The sequence below is a fragment of the Boleophthalmus pectinirostris genome, unplaced genomic scaffold (genome assembly GCF_026225935.1).
Source record: "Boleophthalmus pectinirostris isolate CB_2022bp ecotype Guang Dong unplaced genomic scaffold, ASM2622593v1 HiC_scaffold_3, whole genome shotgun sequence".
Lineage (NCBI taxonomy): Eukaryota > Metazoa > Chordata > Actinopteri > Gobiiformes > Gobiidae > Boleophthalmus > Boleophthalmus pectinirostris.
The window spans coordinates 16,022,135-16,041,567 of record NW_026571299.1 but is presented as its reverse complement, the minus strand read 5'-3'; positions in this window follow the sequence as shown (position 1 = coordinate 16,041,567).

The following is a 19,433-nucleotide window of genomic DNA, read 5'->3' as shown; positions in this document are numbered from 1 at the left end:
TCAAATGTGTAAACACTTGAAAAAAAATCTCACAATCTCATTTTTCTCAAGTGCGCATTCTTGTGGTGGATTTGTCTTATGAGATCTTGTGATACGAGATCATGTACCATCTCTAACGTTTGATTTTTATTATTAATCTTTTTATTTTTATTGCTAAAACAATACATGCATTGTTGCTCAGAGCACGGGCGTGCGATCTCTGATGTGGTGTCACCTGCAAAGTGGTTTACATTTATTGAATAACACATTATAACACTAGTCCTTATTTGCCTCTAATAAATCATGAACAATTAGAATGATTCAGGCTTAATTAATTCCCAGAGGTTACTAAGTCTGAATCATTTGCTTATTATGAATTCAGTCTTTGTTCATGTTTTATTAGGGCTGCCAAAATGTTCTATATTACATAAAATTGACTCTTGTGAGCTTTAAGCCATGTTATAATGCCGTTACCTGGAGTTGTGTGTTGTTTCATCCACACATGTTTGACTAATCCTGCATTAGTAGTCTGTCTACACCTCTAAAGCTCAAAATCTGTGATGGACCCCCCAAAGTGCAATGCAAATAATTTGATGTGCAGGCTCAATGTCTGGAATCTCTTTATCGTTCGTTCATTCCTTTTTCAATATAAAACCAAAAATAAGAACACAAACAAACAATCAAACAAAAATCTGTTTTCTTCATTATTTGTCTCCAAAACCAAAATGAAAAAAACGCATAACAACCCTTTTCCGTTTCCGTGACTTAAACTGTGATGCTGGACTTTTGCGTCCTGGTCTCAGTCCTGGTCTCAGTCCTGGTCTCAGTCCTGGTATGGTTACGGTCTGGTTGGATCTGGCTTAGTCCATATGTGACTCAAAAGTCCGGCATTGCAGTTTGAGTTATGAAAACAGGAAACGGCTGTTATCCGTTTTTTCCATTATTTATTTAAAGACAAAATCGAAAACTGCAAAAACAAATAGTTATACATGTTTTCATTTTGGTTTTGGAGACAAATAATGAAGAAAACTGTTGTTTTTTTCATTTTCTTATTTTTGGTTTTATATTGAAAAACAAATGAATGAATGGGGCGGCAGTAGCTCAGTTGGTGAGCGTTCGCCCACTGATCTGAAGGTTGGCGGTTTGAATCCAGCTCTCGACATAAACATCACAGGTCCACTGACACACAGGTTGACTGGTGTGATTTCAGCTCCCACAGATGAATGCTGCCGTTGTGTCCTTGGGCAAGACACTTAACCCACCTTGCCCACAGTGTCTGCGTACACTGGTGTGTGAATGGGTGAGTGGTTCCTTGCTGTAAAGCGCTTTGACCACCTTGAAGGTGGAAAAGCGCTATAGAAAAATGTGACCATTTACCATGATACACGGATAGTCTGGGGTTTTTTGTGTGGGTTTTTTTTTTTTTTTTTTCTTGCACTCATACCGCCCCCCATGAAATGCCGCCCTGGATGGCTGCCCTGTCCATGCCTAGGACTGCCCCTGGAGAGGAGGACACAGCCTAAATATGCAGGATTTTTGTGTTAAACATGTGTGAATTTGTGATGAGGATACAATAACATAAATCAGAAAATAACGTAATATGGTCCATTTAAGTGGTAACATTTAAGGCTTCACCGTAAAACATTCAAAGGAAAGCAATAACATCTCCATAGACCCAAGCAGGTGACGTTCCCCCCAACCATACCACCAGAAAAGTTACACGGTACACCTTTAAAATATCAGTTTGTTATCCTCTTTATTGTTGCTTGCACTGTGAATCAATCAGCCCATGTAGTGCGGTAATGACAGAGCCAGTTCTGCAGGTGAAGCCCTAGAGCCAGAGGGAGGAGAGAGAGTTACACACACTCATAAAATGTAAAGCGTGAATGCTGAAGGAGTGCATTCAAAGGAGCGTGCACTGCATAGATGACTGATATTGTTTTGTAAACTTTACGAACTAAAATAAAACTGAAACATGAAAGGCTCGCGCAGGACTTGGAAACCGGATGGAGTTTTGAATGCACTGATTACTGGGTGGTGTCTAAGCTATGGCAGTCAAAAGTGAAAAGAATTGTGCAGAAACTAAAAGAATAGATTTGTGGTGCAGTTTCACTTAACTTAAAGGTGCTATACCTGATTTTCAGCGCCTTAAAAATGTCAAAAACAGAACTAATTCATTTTAGGACTAAAGTTTGCAGTGGTCCAAAGTTATTCCTAAATCACCTTCTGCATTCTGACCTTTCGAGTTATTATAAGTTTATAAGCGCTTTTCACAACTTTCCAGGCCAGACCGGAGGTAAGATTAACAACAACTAGCATGCTTAAGTGCACTTCCTGCTCACTGGACAGTAATCAGATGCAGAAAGTCCACAGCAGACATATTTTGACCTCAAGACATGCTTATAAAATATATCTGTAATAGAGCAATACACATTTTGCTCAGATAAACGGGAAAAATCTGATACACGGCCTTTAAACTTAATTGATCCAATGTAAAATACACGTTCATTGTGCTGATACATAACATTTGTTGATGCAAGTGTGTATTGGATCATACTATGACATAACAAATCAAAGTAATTTATGAGTGGGTTACAAAACTGCTTATGAGAAATGTGTTTTAAAGGTTCAGTTACTAAACACTCACATAAAAACTTACAATAAACTATGGACGCAGTTTGAAAACCGGTCAGTCAATAACAAGGAAGAAAATTATAGTTTGTAATGAGATGATTTTTTTTTTTTCATGTTTTATTATAAATTAATTACAGTAAGTGAGTCATAAGCTGTAATTACTATGTGTAAACTAGTACAGCATTCTGCAAACAAAACAAAACCAATAGTAAAAACACCACTTAAGGCAAACATCTACTGGTAGGTTTCAGATGACCTCACAAAATTCTAAGTTAATAATAATTAATACAGATGGGGGCAACTAAAACGAATATGACGGAAATGCAGAGTTGTGTTATAATACAGTGAGTACTTGGGTCTAGTCACGAATAGAAATGACCAGGTTCTACATTTGTGATGTCACCTTTTGGATATTTCAAGACAAAGTGCAATGTAATCAATAGGGAAATCTGACTCTTGCCCCTCATCTGGGAGTATGACATCATGACATTCTCGAATCTGAAAGTCACCAATGTGGACCTTTTTTACACGATGATGAAAAATTAGGACCATTACCATAGCGATTAACAATTTAAAATAAAATATTATATCTTTTGAAGTGGAAAACATTAGAAGTAGTACTAGTTTTTTTTATTTGGTCATTTTGCTGCACTACAAAACAAAACAAAACATAGACTACAACCCCATGGATCCTGACCGAAAGGGTTTAGGCTGAAGTAAAAACTACTTATAACGCCAAACCCTATTAAACAATGACAGAATTCAAGAAAGAAAAGCATCTTAAGAACAGCAAGTTTGCATTTACAATTTCACTTACGACTTTCTGTAGATATAAGAGACAAAATATAAATTAAAACAAAGAAAATTTAACGCATAATTCATTCATTCCAGAGCTCTATATCTTTCAAAACATAATGCTTTATACGATTTTTTTTTACAGGCTTTTACACTGTTAGACTTAAAATCATCACTCAGATTGTTCCATAACTAAGGCCTCCAACAGAAATACAGTCACTTTTTTTAGGAAAATGTTCTCAAAATGTTGCCTAGAACAGAAGATGAAACACGTAAAACTGATTTGTTTGCTATGAAATATCTGAAAGGTCAATTCCAAAATGTTTATTCAAACTGATTATTTTGATTAGTTACTAAACCCATTAAATTCTTGTATTATTTTAAAGACTCTGTTCCAGATTTTTGCAAACGTGAAAAACAGAACTAGTCCCTAAAAGCTTTTCCCCAACTTTCAGATTCCAGAGGTGAGTTTTGTTTTGTTTGTAAAGCTAACAACTATTACTTTTTGTTCAAATACACTTTTTGTTCAAATACACTGGAAAACATGACGTTGACCCCATCTGTAATCATTTGCAGATAGAATATTTCATGAACGTGGCGATATCAGTTTGCAATTGATTAATATTTGCGAATGAAATTAAATGTATTGTTTGGAAATGTTTTAAAGTAGCTATTATTGATCATGTGGTGTCTGGAAAAGGAGCAGATGACATAAGATTTCTTCTTTCTTCTCCTTTTCATTAAGTTTCTTGTATTTTTAACGTTATGACACTGTTAATTGTCTTTTTTATACGTTATACTTTTATACTAAATAAATATTGTGATGTCACTTGAAAACCAGCATAGCCACGCGTCTACAGGTGAGCCCTATAAGCGGCCATTTTGGTTCTTGTCCGGGTCAGGGCAGTAATTAGAGGAGATGCTGATCTTTGTGACCCCTGCACCACACCCAACACTTAGCCTGGCATGTTGTGAGCATTTTAGAGCCCTGCCCAAGCAAGCCATCCATGCATAACAATAGTGAGGATCACAACATCTACAGGTAAAGGCCTTTGTCTGAGGCGGCCGAGGAAGACTATAGCGCTCAGCAGGGAGAAGCAATTTGGGGCATTTGGGGCTATGGATAATGGAAGAAAATTTATATACAATTTTTTTTGTGTGTGTGTTTGGGTTGAAATGTGGAGGTTTATAGTGAGAACATACCCACATGACAAAAAAAACAAACAAACTAGATTTATTTTTGTTGTTACGTAATTTGTCTTTTAATATGCATTTAATGTGTGTGTGTGTGTATATACATATATATGTATGTATATATGTATATGTATATATATATATATATATATATATATATATATATATATATATATATATATATATATATATATATATATATATATATATATATGTATGTATGTGTGTGTGTATATATATGTATGTATATGTATATATATATATATATATATATATGTATATGTATATATATATGTATATATATATATATATATATATATATATATATATATATATATATATATATATATATATATATATATATATATATATCCATGGATTATTTTAGTTTTTTTTTGTTATTCAGTATGATAAATGTGTTAATTATTACTATTGTAACATTCCCTATAGTTTTTTGTTACATTTTTTTCTATTTATTATTATCTTCTAATAATAATAAATAATATAATAATAATAATAATAATAATAATAATAATAATAATTATGATAATAATAATAATAATAATGAATAAATAACAATAATCTTGGGTATTGCGTAAAATCAAAACAATACAATCTCACTATCTATCTATCTATCTATCTATATCTATATATAGATATAGATATAGATATATAGATATAGATAGATATAAAGATAGACACAGTGATAAATAAAATAATATGCAAACACACCCAATTAGCGTGCATTTAAAAATCCTGAGAAAAAAACACAAAACATTTTGGATTGTGACCAGTAGAGGTCTCTCTTCTCCCTCAGTTCTTGGCTCACAGACAGCAGACTGAGGGTTGTGTTTGGAAAGGCAAATGTACTGTACTCCAGTGTATCCCTATGGACTTTTGGAACTATGAACAGAACAATAAAGATAAAAATCCACATTTTCAATTCTCCACACATTGATCTGTCTGATATTGGGCTGACAAAACACCCAGATAGAAAGTTTACTTAGACAAAACACATTAGTCGCCCAAAGCAACACTGTAAAAGCCAGGTACTTTGCTGGTAATTGCCTTCTTCGTCAACTGCACTTAGCCTCGGAAATAACTATGTGTAGAGTTAAAGAAGGATTTATGAAGCACTTTGGATATGAGCAATATTTAAACGCACAACTTTGAACCTTACTTCATTTTTAAAGTCCCCAGACAGCCAAAGTTCAAATAGTAGTCCTAGTACTAACTGAATACCACAGTAGTGAGTAAAAAGAGGACGCCATTGCTCCTCCAGCTATTCCCCTGTGGGTGTAAGGGTTAATTGATGAAACTTTCTAGTGATTATAGTAGAGAAGTTTGCCATAGGCGCAGATTTAATAACAATTACCAAGCCAAGCAGAGAGGCGGTGAATCTCAAGGACCTTTTGGAGTGAATGACACACACAGTGGAGCAGTTATCTAGTCCAAATGTCAACGCTTTCTCACCGCCGTATGATGTAACACACTTTTGAACTGTGCTTTTGGAAACTCATGCTTCTCTTAGTTATTAAAGGGCTCATATCACGCTATTTTCTGATCTGTGTTATGCTCTTGTTTCCTCATCAGAAACATACCTGGAGTTGTGTTTTGTTTCATTCACACATTTAACGCACAAACCCTGCATATTTAGAGTACAGAAAACACCTTGTGATGTCATGTGGTAATACAGGAAGTGCTCCACTGTGTTTTTAAACTCCATAAACCTTCACCAGAATAATTTGGATGATTTCAGTCCTGGAATTGGCTATCTCTAAGGGACAAAAGGTGAAAGTTAACTTGAAAACTCCCTCTTCATGACATCAGAAGGTGGAAGACAGCATTATGGGCTTTGGAGATGTAGACAGACTAATAATAAAGGGTATTCAAACATGTGCAAATGAAACTAAACACAAATGCAGGTATGTTTTTGATGAGGTAACAACATTGCCTTCAAGAGTTGTGTAATGTAGGACTTTTAAAGTTTACTTAATAAAAAGTTGACTTTCAGAACACATATTTATTTATTTTTTTTAATTTTATTTTATTTTCAGTCCACACCAATTGATGATTTATGGTGTGTGGTCCTCTTCATAACATGTGCATGTATTGATAACGTGTGTGTTTTGTTAAGTTCTTCTTTAAAGGTGCAATGTGTAACTTTTCTGGTGGAAGGTTCACTCACCTGCTTGTTTTCATGGAGATGTGATTGTTTTATTGCTCTGCTTGGAATGTTCCAGTGCATGGCATTAAACATGTTTTTCTCCATGGAGGTGGTACTAGGCCAATTTACAGGTCAGATCTGAAGACATGGGATGTAATGATATCCAAATCTCTCAGTATGATATTATCATGATATGCATCTCACGGTATGATATTTATTGCGATATTTTGGAGAGGCTGATATAATTGTACATAAGAAACTTTTTTGCTTATAAATACCTTGACAAGATTTTGGTGTGATTTATTACTGTCATAATCGCAAAAATTCAAGTAAAAACATATTTCTTTATGCTGTCTGCTCTGAAATGAATGTTTCTTAGCTATTGCTACTATAAAACAATGCATTTAAGCAAAGGATTTCGTAACTCGATATATTGTGACAGCCCACGGAATTATTGTGAGGCTTTTGACAATAAGATATCATGATATTTCGGTTATTGTTCCATCCCTATAGACATAGCTCATAGTAAGAATTTGTGTTTTAGCAATTTATTTTAGCAATAAGTACACCTGTAACGGAAAATAAATAATGAATAAGTCTGTGGAACATTCCTTAGAAAACCACATTCCATGGAAACAATGCGAGACCTTCAGTTTCCTTTTGATAGCTGCCACTTTGAGGACTTTTCGCCATTGAAGAGATAGAATATTTTCTGTTGAATTGTTCATTTCTATGGCAACACGGCTATGTTTTAATCACACTGAATATTACATTAATTGCCTTCCTTTCTTATACATTACAGATTACAGTTTAGTTCAGCCACTTCACTATTCTAAATTACTTTTTCCTCGAATGTTGTGGTTTTGTAATTTCTAAGTTGCATTATTCTGTTTTGACCTAAAAGAAACAGAGAGGTCTTTATATATTTACTCAAGCTTGCCAAGACCGTAACTGTTTCTTATCAACATTTCAACTGTGATTTCATTTGAAAAACTTCTGTCTTGGCCTGAATCGGTCACATTTGTTATGGTTTAGCTAACATTTGCAGTTAGACTACTTGAGAGACAAAGTAGCCACAGCACATAACGGGACATGTTTTGAGTCCTTCCTCTCTCCTCCTCCTCCTCATCCTCCTTTCCATCTGTCCATCCATCTCCTGCGACAGCCATCATGATCTTCGGCCCCAGGCTCTGCTCCACATTGTTGCAGGGCAGAGCACATTCTCCAAGTGTTTGTAATTCCCTGTGACAGCTCCATGGCTTGCAGGCACCCCAGCACCCAAGCACCCAGCACCCATGCACCCAGCGCCCATGAGTCCACTTCAAGTCCGGTCCTGGTCTGTACGTACGGGGCCCATGTTGTGTGATTGTGGTGGAATCGGCCTCGAGACTGTCCAAACTGGTGTTCATCAAATGCCAACAAAGCATATGTATAACAGAGTTTCACATGGCATCACAATATTCTATAGGCCAATAATATTTAAGTGTTAAGTTATTGTCTGATCTATTAAAAAGTTGATAGCATGTTGAGCTTTGGAGATGTACAAAGATTAATAATAAAGGGTTACTCAAACATGTATGAATGAAACAAAACACAACTCCAGGTATATTTAGGGGGAGGTAATAACAACAGTATAACGCCGCCTACCTTTTGTTCAGTAAAGATTGGCAATTCCAGGGCTGAAATCATCCAAATGATACTAGTAAAGGTGTATGACGTTTAAAAACACAGTGAAGCACTTAAAGTATTGCCACATGACATCACAAGGTGGAACAGCGTGTTTTCTGTTTCAGAGGAGAATGCCTAAATATGCAGAATTTGTGTTAAACATGTGAATGAATCAAAACACCAAAACAACAAGTCTACATATGTTTTTTCGATGGGGAAACATTATAACATAGATCAGGAAATATCGTAATATGGACCCTTTAAATCTTTTGTGTCTCATCTTCTTCAGTATCACAACTGCAGAACCACCAGCTTCTCCAGTCTCTCAGTTTCCTCTTTACCACCACAAGTGTCTGTTAAAGAGGAAACTGAGAGACTGGAAAACCACCAGCTTCTCCAGTCTCTCAGTTTCCTCTTTACCATAACAAGGGTCTGTTAAAGAGGGAACTGAGAGACTGGAGAACCACCAGCTTCTCTTTTTTTGTTTTTCTGGATTAAAAGTGTCAAAAACACATTTTCGATCCTCACTTAGGCAAGACAAGTTTATTTGTATTGCACAGTTTGTACACAAAGTAATTCAAAGTGCTTTACAGAATAAAAAATACATTAAAATCACAATACAAATAAATCAAAACATAAATATTCATCATAAAATTAAAAGAGAGAGAGAGACATTCAATTAGAGAGAAAAGTGCGGAATGAAAAATGAAAACCTTTCAGTCATATGGACAGTGAAACAGAACTGTTTTGAGCCTGGATTTAAACAGCGTCAAAGCAGAGGTCTGTCTGACATATTCAGGAAGACTGTTCCAGGTTTTAGCTGCATAAATCTGACGCTGACTCCCCATGTTTAGTCCTGACTCTGGGCACCAGCAGGAGTCTGGTGCTTGAGTTCCTCAGAGTGTGAGATGGTTCATATGGGACTAACATGTCAGAGATGTACTTTGGTGCTCGGCCATGGAGAGACTTGCACACAAGCAGAGACACTTTAAAGTCCATTCTCTAAGCCATAGGAAGCCAGTGCAGAGACCAGAGCACAGGACGCATATGCTCGTACTTCCTAGTTCGAGTCAGGACCTGAGCTGCAGCGTTCTGGATCACTTAGGCTGCGTTCAGACTGCAGCCTGAAGTGACTCAAATCCAATTTTTTGGCCTCTATGTGACCTGTATCTGATCTTTTAATGACAGTCTGAATGACACAGATCCCATTTTTTCAAATGCGACCCAGGCCACTTGGATATGTGGCCCTGAAACCGATACATATCCGATCTTTTGACATGCGACTTCAGTCTGAACGGCCAAAGTGCATTCATCCCACCTACACGTTATCAACAAGCGACAAACGTCACTATTCTGCGCTGAAGTCGGTGAAAATTGTTAATGAACTCCGTGTCACTGAAGTGAAGCACATCACCACTCACCACTCTTGGCTACGTCTGCGCATCCACATGTTCCTTTCAACGGACGTTGCTGCCGCTGTCCCACAAAACACCACAGCCAAAAACCTCATCCTTCTCCTTCTCAATCTCCTCCTTAAAACAAGTAAGTTGTTCATGTTCTGGCTCTGGTACGAGAGAAACTTTAAAATCTCCAGGTGCTCAATGCTCACATCCATGTTTAGACAACTTCCGTAAACACAGAGCACACTCGCTGCGGTTGATGTCATCGTGTCCTCCATTGCGCATGCGGGACACTTTCGGGCCGTTTAATGTTCACACTGTAGTTCACATATAAGTCACATTTAATTGGAAATGTGAACGACCTCGCAAAAACATCAGATTTCACAAAAAAATCGGAATTGAGCATTAAGCCCTGCAGTCTGAATGTAGCCTTTGTCTAGCATCTTAATCATTCACCGCAATGAGTTTATAAAGGCATTCACAACTCTGAGAGTCTAGAGCAAAGTTTTACAGTCATGGTAAAGCTAGCAATAACTAGCATGCTAACTTACACTTCCTGATTATCCAATAATAAAATGCTTTCTAATAAGATGCAGACAGTACATAGAGCTGTTTAAACAATATATTTGTATTGGGGTAAGCTCAGTGCTCAAAAACATGGGGAAAAAATCAGGACAGGGCCTGTTGTGTCGGACAAAAAACATGCTATCTAGAGTTGGATGTTTAAATGTAGTATGCAAATTCAGATCTCATCAAACCTGAGGCAACTCTTTGACTCTACATGACATGAGAACTGCATCTTTTCCACTGATTAACCAACACTAGTGAGTCAGTTAAATATGTTTCTTTCATGAAAAAAAGGGCAGGAGGTTCAGATCTACTATGTGTCTGGTTAAAGCTGTGGAGTTTACTGAGGGGGAATAAGTCTGGGAACTCCTGCGGCAGTAATAAATAATTCTTAATGTCACAAATGAGTATGCAAATCTCACCCCCCGTGTCAAAACACAAGTCTAGTCAGGAATTCATCCAAGAGAGAGGTCGTCAAAGAGATAAGCATGGCTCCAGACAAAACAAGTGAAAAACAATGTGTGGATTTTCTTACTGATTATTGTGAAATTAATTTACCAGCTCAGTGTCAAAGCTATATTTAAAAAGCATGCAACCAATTTTTACCATTTATTTGAGCAAAATTAGTTTTGCCCCAGTACAGATATGTTATATAAGCAACTCTTCAGCTCAAAATAGGTCATCTGTGTACTGTATGCATTTAATTATCAAGCATTTTCTTGTCTGATAATCAGGAAGTGTTATTTAGACCACCGCTAACAATAATAAATAACACCAAAACATACATCGACAAGTTGGATGAAGAGTTTTGCACAAGGACAAAAAGTCACCTGGTCAGAGCAAGGAACAAACCTCCAACTTTTGTGCAAACTTTTAGATTTATTGCACCTTGTATTCATGTGTTGAACCTTACAATAATGATCAGCCATTATCAACACCTTTTGTAATAAATGTAATAAATCTGGGAACTCCTCGGGCTCCAATAAGGAATTTTTATTACCATGAATCAATATGCAAATACTACTTCCAAGTCAGAGCACAAGACTAGTCAGGACTTGATCCAAATAGAAGGACGTCTCTAAGGAGATCCCATCACGGGAGACAACTACATCCTCAGGACAAGAACATGTGTATAAGCAAATCTGAAACTACAAGGGGTTGGACTTACTTAAGATTTATGTCAGTGATTATAGTACATTTCAGTCGCCAAGCTTGTGGTTTTTAATGGTGACACATTTAAATCGTTAAGACAGTTCAATGAATCTGAGCTGTTAAATTGATCTCTTTATTTGCTGAGTGTCTTTCACTCCATTCACAGTTCATCAGTCTTGTTCATAGGCTTAGAGGCCCCAAACCAAAAAAAAAAAAAAAAAAAATCAGTTGTAAATGTGATTGTTGTTTGTGTGTGTGGATTTGGAAAAATATTTCAGGATAGGTCTTTTGAATGAGTTGAATTTACACCCTTATTAGTGTCAAAAAATATTTACAGAATTTAACCTTTTAAAAGTACAGCCTATTTTTTATTATGGTGTGAGACCTGATGAAAACCCCCAAAATATATGTATACATAACAACAGCTGGGGAATCTAAAACCTTTCTTTCTTTCTTTTTTTCTGTACATCACTTTGATTAATAATTTGATTAATAACTTGACCTGATAAATAAACAAACACTAAAAATTAAAGTACAACCTTGTGGTTAGTGGGGAAGCACTCAACACTCTTCACCAGTGTTTCCCAAACTTTTTTTCTGGGGACCCATATTTTAAAAATCACAAACCTTTGTGACCCAAGTCAACAGACATTATTCGTGAATCACAAAATAAAGGTGAATTTGATCATTATTGAACATTAATGAGGATATTTTATTGTTGACTGACTGATTGTGTCTCTCTGAACAATTAGTATTACTCAAGTTTTAAACAACGAAAAACAGTAATTGAGCCAGCAATAAAAGGATCCATAAGTCGTCTATTTGGACATTAAATGTAGCCCATTTCTTTTTCTTTTCAGCATTCAATTGAACCAGCTATAATGGAACAAAATAGTCAATAAAATAATTACCAAAAGATTAGAAATTATACAAAACATTTCTTAACATTTCAAAATTTCTAATGAGATAGGGGGGCCTGTCTGCGTTTTTGTGGCGTGTTCCAGTCCGGGTGCAGGAGGAGAGCGCAACACGTATATCAGTTTAATCTGTTTCTGTAATTTGTCTTCATTTTGGTGAGCACAGAAAATCCCAGTTCACACATATATGTAGTAGTGAAAGGAATAAGCATAGAAATATTGGCCCCACTGAGGACAGGATTCTAACTCGCTTTCTCAAGTGTCAGATCTGTATATTACAAACCTACATGCAGATCATGACAAAATCCTCTTGCGACCCACCTGAGGATCGTGACCCAGTCTTTGGGAAACAACAGTCTACACCAGTGCATCTTCTGACAACACATTCTGTATATTAGTTCTGAATCCCTGGCCCTTTAGACCCCATCGGGAAAGATCTCTTCCTCAAATTGACAAATCACTAAACGACCAAAAGATTTATGACGACAATGGTTTGTTTTACTGAAGCTTGTACCTCTCCTTGGGAAAATTTAAACCAATAAGCAAATAGGAAAAGGGATTTGCCAGAGCTTGATTTTTTATATTCAAACCTTACCACAGTTGACAGTATTGTAAATGGTCTGTAAAACACAACCATGTGAAAATCAAGTACACATGAATCTCAAAGTGAACTTATATGTCGTGATCCTAACAACAGCTTTTAGTTTTCAACTGTATTATAGCAACCAGTGACTCCATTGTTATTTATGAGAGCCATTAAATTGTGTAGCTTTAATGTAGCCGCTGACATAATGTGGACAGGTCTGAGCACTGTTAGGGGGGATACGCCTCCAGGATTTCAGCACATTGTAAGCACCCAGAAAGAGCAAGCGTTTGAAGTGTTTGAGAGGTTAATTAATCTGGTTTATTCGCTGTATTGAAACTACAGTATAGGCTATAATTGTGATGACAGAGATATAAGATTCACAAGCATAAGTATCATTCAAATGCTCACTGTGTCGGGAAAAGTATAATGGAAATATTGTTTCTTCAGTGTGGTTGAAGTGGGTTGAATGACTAATGGCGTATCTGATAAGGCGAGGATCTGTCACCTGCTTGTTTCCGTGGAGATGTTGTTGCGTTTCCTGGAATGTTCCACGGATGTTTTTTGGCGTTACGTCTGGTTTATAGTCCAGCGTCAGGCCCCGCTCAGCTAAGAGATGACGTCCTAATGCAAACCTGAACCATACGAGCTTCTGCAGTGCTAATCAGAGTCAAGGTGCATTGTGGGAATTCAAACGATGTAATTTGACTGTGTATAAGTATTTGTTATTTATTTACTGACAATAAACAGTCATATCAGGCTCATGTGCAGTTCTTTCTTTGCCAAACTGTAGCTGTTTTGAACTATCTTAATCAGTTTTTCCTATAGTCTTCATCCAACCAATCACAGCCCTCGCATTTTGGTGGAAATTTGACGCATAGTAACTTTTTGGCCGAGGGACATGTACACAGTAGAGTAACCACAGCAAATGTTCTGATTGGCTGATTATCGCAAGCTGTGCGGCACATCCACACTAGACAATAAACCAGCCTTTATACTTATCTGTCTAGACACCATGAGCCTAAGTTACAGGTCAGATCTGTGTAGAGGCAAGCTTATTAGCTGCGGTTACATGCGCACTCAAAATCTGATTATTTTTTATATAGATTTCTGTTGTTAAGATTATTAAAATCATTTGTAAACAGCAAAATCAACTGATTTATTTTTGGTCTTGATCCATATGAATACTCACATTAGGTTTTATGATTTATATTTCATTTAAATAAAGGTGAAAATTCTGATAATAATCAAATTTTGGCATAACACAGGTAGCCGCTGTACGCATTTTTACAAGGTACATAAAAACAAATGCAACTGAATATACTGAAATTACATTTAATGATACACTGTGGAATATTCTAGACCAGACATATCAAACTCAGGCCCAAGATCATATCACATATGTATTAGAGCTGGCCCGTCAGCTACAGATAGGCTATAGAGACGTTATTTATTTAAAATGTTGTTATCATGTTATATTATGCTTGTTCTGGATTGAGTGTTTAAGCAAAACTATTATTAAACATTTATTTTAATAAGAAAAGGTTTCACATTACATTACAAGAAGAGAAAACATGCAGATGTTGCTGAAAAGTTTGAATAAATATTTAGTTTGGGCCATGACTTTTTAATTTTGGCCCTGTGTGAATTTGAGTTTGACACCCCTGATCTAGATAAAGTGGGTTTTTGGGTTATATTCTTGCCTTTATGCTACTGTAATTTGATGCAACTTTATCTGAACTTAAAATTTAACATGAATGACATAAGATTTTATAATTCACAAAATATAAAGAAAATCATATTTCTAATTTGATGAACTGACCACTGTGATAATGTAAAGTTTGATGGTGATAAACTGCAAATATTGAGAATTTATGTTACATTTCAAAACATAAACAAGTCAGTGTGGCCCTTGAACCCTTTAGACCAGGCATATCCAAACTATGGCCCGGGAGCCAAATGCGGCCCTCAGACAAATTTTTCTTGGCCCTCAGACTTCCAGGTGAATTGGCCCAAATTACCATGCATCAATTTAAAAATATTTTTTTACTGCAAGTTTTTTTTAAATCTACCTTGATAAAGCTCATATTTCATATTTAGTGTGTGGTTTTAAGGATCTTAGCAGGAATAAAGACTAATGGCTCATTCTGACATGTTAAACATGCACATATTTCAATTATTCACTTTACTGAGCACCAGTCTACGGCCCTCGATCAGCCCTCTGTTTCATCTGTGTTTAGATATGTGGCCCTTGATGAAAAAAGTTTGGACACCCCTGCCTTAGACTTTCTTTTAACTATGATCTATGACTATCTTGCAAACCTTAATCCCCCAAAACTTCAACTGTATGAGCCCAGTATTTAACAACCACAATTCCCAAACTCAAAACCTAATGACTTTTTATTTAATCATGTACAAATTTCACTGATCCAATGTGGGTTTCCTCACAGACCCATAATCCTGTTTACGGGTCTGTTAGCGGTAGCAGGAAAGTTTACAGAAAATACTTGTACATCCCGAGTTGGCGCGTTGCCTGACCGTTTTGTACCAGCGAGATGAACATAAAGTGCAATGTAATGTAATGTCCCCATAGCCACAGCACAGCCTCCTAACGCATGGAAGCGATTAGTAAGAACAAAGCTAAAAAACGGACACGGAGAGGAAATCTTGAACACACACAAGTTTGCTAAATGACCTCATAAACACTCGCCCCACCTCCTGTGTTTTTTTTTTTTTTTTTTTTTTTTTTTTTTTTACCCAGAATCCTTTGCTTTTCTGGATGGACTCACCCCTTGACGTTTTACCGTACTCCCAGTTTGTTTTCCCTCATTTTGTTGGGAAGATGTAAATGAACAACATCAAACGGCCCTCTCTCTCTCCCTCACTCTGTCTCTCGCTCTACGTCTCCTTTCTCTTTCTTTCTCTCACTCTTTGTATCTCTCTCACTACCTCTCTTTCTTTCTCTCTCTCGCTTCATCTGGTCTTCATATGGGTAACAGTCCCCCCCTACTGCAATCCAGACCAAAACTATTTCCTCTTTCAATTTCCAGGGGAAGTTGTTAAATGCTTTCTGAACCAAACAAGCTTTTTTTTTCTCTCTCTCTTTTCTTTCTTTTTTCTGCTACTTTTTCGATCACGGTCCCTAAAGGCCTACAGTACAGTACTCGCTTTGTTTACATTATGAGGAGATGTTATACAGAATCGTATCGATCTACATTTTGATGAAAATTCTGTTCTGATTGCAATTGTATTTATTTAGCATTATATAATGATCTAAGAATTTCATTTTATAATTTTATTTGATTATGTCATGAAAACAATTGATGCATTCAGCAATAGTATTTAGCTTGTCCTGGTTTCCTTAACTTTTTCATGATTTAGTCTTGGTTTAGACTTATTTATATTTAGCTATTTTAGATCTTGTTCACTTTAGTCTAAAAGAAGTGGACTTGTGATAAACTGGAAAGCCAAACATTTTATGAGGTGGTATTTGTGTAAAAAGTTTTAGAGCCTATAGTCTAAACAAAATAAAATAGCATCATAATCTGCACATCATAGAATAGAGGTAAGATGGAATACTGTAATGTTAATGCTAAAATACTGTCACTAAAAGATTTGGATTTTAAGTACTTTTTGCTTTTAATAATTGCTTTTAATTTACCATTGACATTAAGCAATTGAGGAACATGTCCGCAAACTATGACTAGTTCTCTTTTTCAAGTTTTTAAGACAAATTAGGTAAGCACCTCTGATTGTAAATCTATTTAATCATCAACGTTGAACCACTGTTTACTGACTTATTCCAAATGCCTTAAATAAAGTGTTGTATTGTGTAAAAAAATACCAATAAGCAAGCATACACAAATAAATGCACAACCTATAAATACTATTGTACTATATAACTACTATTACTAACTACGTGCTTTGATATGCAAAGCTCTGGGATGCAGGAGTGCTACTTGGATATACAAAAATGTGCAGAATTGTCCTTTTGGTGCTCTTCAGTGTACATGCTTTGATATGAAATGGTCTTTTTGGTTCAAAATAGGATAATTTGAAAGAAAAAGATGACATAATACATTCAGTCATAATGGGAAGCTGAAATTAAAACCACACCAGAACTGGTTATAATTACAAAGACTAGAATAATTTCAGCTCTGACTCTTGCTTGATGATGATCTTCTTCACACTCACCCAGTGCATTCAGACACAGCCCATGTCCACGGGCCTCTCAGACTCATGTCAAGGGCGCGCCACACTTCAGCACCCGCGCCCTCCCTGACCCTGCTCTCCACTCGCCCCACGCCCCCTAACCTCGCCACCGGTGAGGGAGCATAACCACAGATCCGCAACCCCCCCTTCCATCCGGGGCGGTGTGCAGAGAAGGGGAGCGAGGCCAGGCTGGAGGTAATGTTCAGTAGTAAGCAATAATGACAGGTGTCACCCAGTCTCATGGTGGGACCTGTGACGGGTGTCCTGCTCACTTACAATCCTCGCCCGGGCGCTTTTCACAACTCACAGAGGTGCTACGAGGACTCGGCTGCCTGGGTGCGTGCTCCTCCCCACACTGCAAAACACAAGTTCAGTATGTACACAAACAAACAAGCAAAGTGGTTAATAACTCCAACTACCACATCCAATCTTTTTTTTTTTGTCTGTTTTATGTTAACCAGACTTACTTTTTTCTACATTATGTTTACTTTGAGTTGTTTAAATTCAATGAACCAAAAAAATAATAATCAAGTGGAGTCAAAGCAACTAAAGATTGAACAATTTGTCAAGGCTGCTGTGTGTTGTTGGTATGTAAATATATAGACTAAACCAGGAAGAAAAGGTGGTGCACTGTTAGTATGCTAATTGTTGTTCGTGTTATCATAACATTAACAAAGTGAGGACAGTGTCTGCAAACAATAAATGACTAGTTTTTTTGTTTTGTTTTTTAAAGTTTTTAAGACAAATCAGGTAAGCACCTTTAACTAAAAATAAAATAATCATCTAGTTTGGAACCCACCATGATTTCTGACTTATTCCTACTCTCTTAAATAAAGTTTTGTCCAGTATAAAAAATACTAATTGTCCTACGTATGCAAATAAATGCAAAACCTATAGTAATACATACAAACCCTCCTATACTATGCCATCATTCAGCAGGTCACAGTAGCTCCTAAACATTTCCTGAAACCTTCACCTTTTTAAGTGAAATCACGTATTCTCTTCTTTTTATTTTACTTTATCCGTCCATCAAAATAATAACTCAAAATGATACCCTTGTAGATCAATAAAGTTTGTCTAAGTCTGTTTTGTTTTGATGTGAAACTGTTTAAGGAAGTAATTAGCAAGACAAAAGTGCACGCAAATCTCTAATATTCCAGTCAGACGCTGTGTTTAGTTTTACAGTGTACCATCAGACAACATTGCACCATGATAACACACAAAAGTCTGCGTTCCCTGGAGCATGGCAGTGCACACACGCCGCCTGCCAACCCCGTTTAGCGTAGCTGGGATACGTCTCTCTTTCTAGGGGCCTGGACACTGTAAAAAAAGGCCCTATAGCTCCTTTCTGTAGCGGGTAAATTAGTCGCGCCGGGGGAGACGAACCAACCCACTCGCCAGCTTGTCCGTCCGGTTTAAAGTGATGTACGGAAATGCATTGTCAGGCACGTATAGAGGCTCTTCACACTTTTTTATAATGTTATTCAGATATTAAATGACATCCAAGCAACTTCAATTAACGCTACGTGTGTCTAAGTGCACATGACCCAGTGTTGATTTTTCCAAAAGGCAGAAAACACTGTAGTTGTTGTGAAAAGGATAGATTTCAGCGCTTCATGGTTTCTTGTGCGAATTTGCATTAAGAGTCGTACATTGCTGGTTAGTGTGTCAGTTTGTATTGTTGTCATGCGGCGTCACAGGGCCTGCATGCTTTTTCCACACTCAACATGTGATGTGCAATGACTGGACGGATAATTTACGAGCATTGTAAACATTTAAAGGCTATTTTAGTTTCCATGAAGAACTAATGCTACTTGCTTGAACGGCATTGTTGTTTTGCTCTTTTGAATAAGTAGCCTAAATTAAGCCCAAACTAAGGAAGCTAGGTTTGTTTGAAAGCTGAATAAAAATGTACTTATATACCATACACATTTTTTATTTTTTTAGTGGCTAATAGTAGATATTGGAAGTCATAAATAATAAATGTGTTTCTCTTGACAACCAGTACAGAACATGTAACATAAAAGTGCACCATTTTAGAGAAAGTAAAAAAAAAGACCAGACCAGAAGTGTCCAATCTATGAGGCCCTCAATCCTTTCTTTCTTGTCCTTTGTGCTTCCAGGTGAATTGGTCCAAAGTATCATAAGCAGTACATTTCACGATA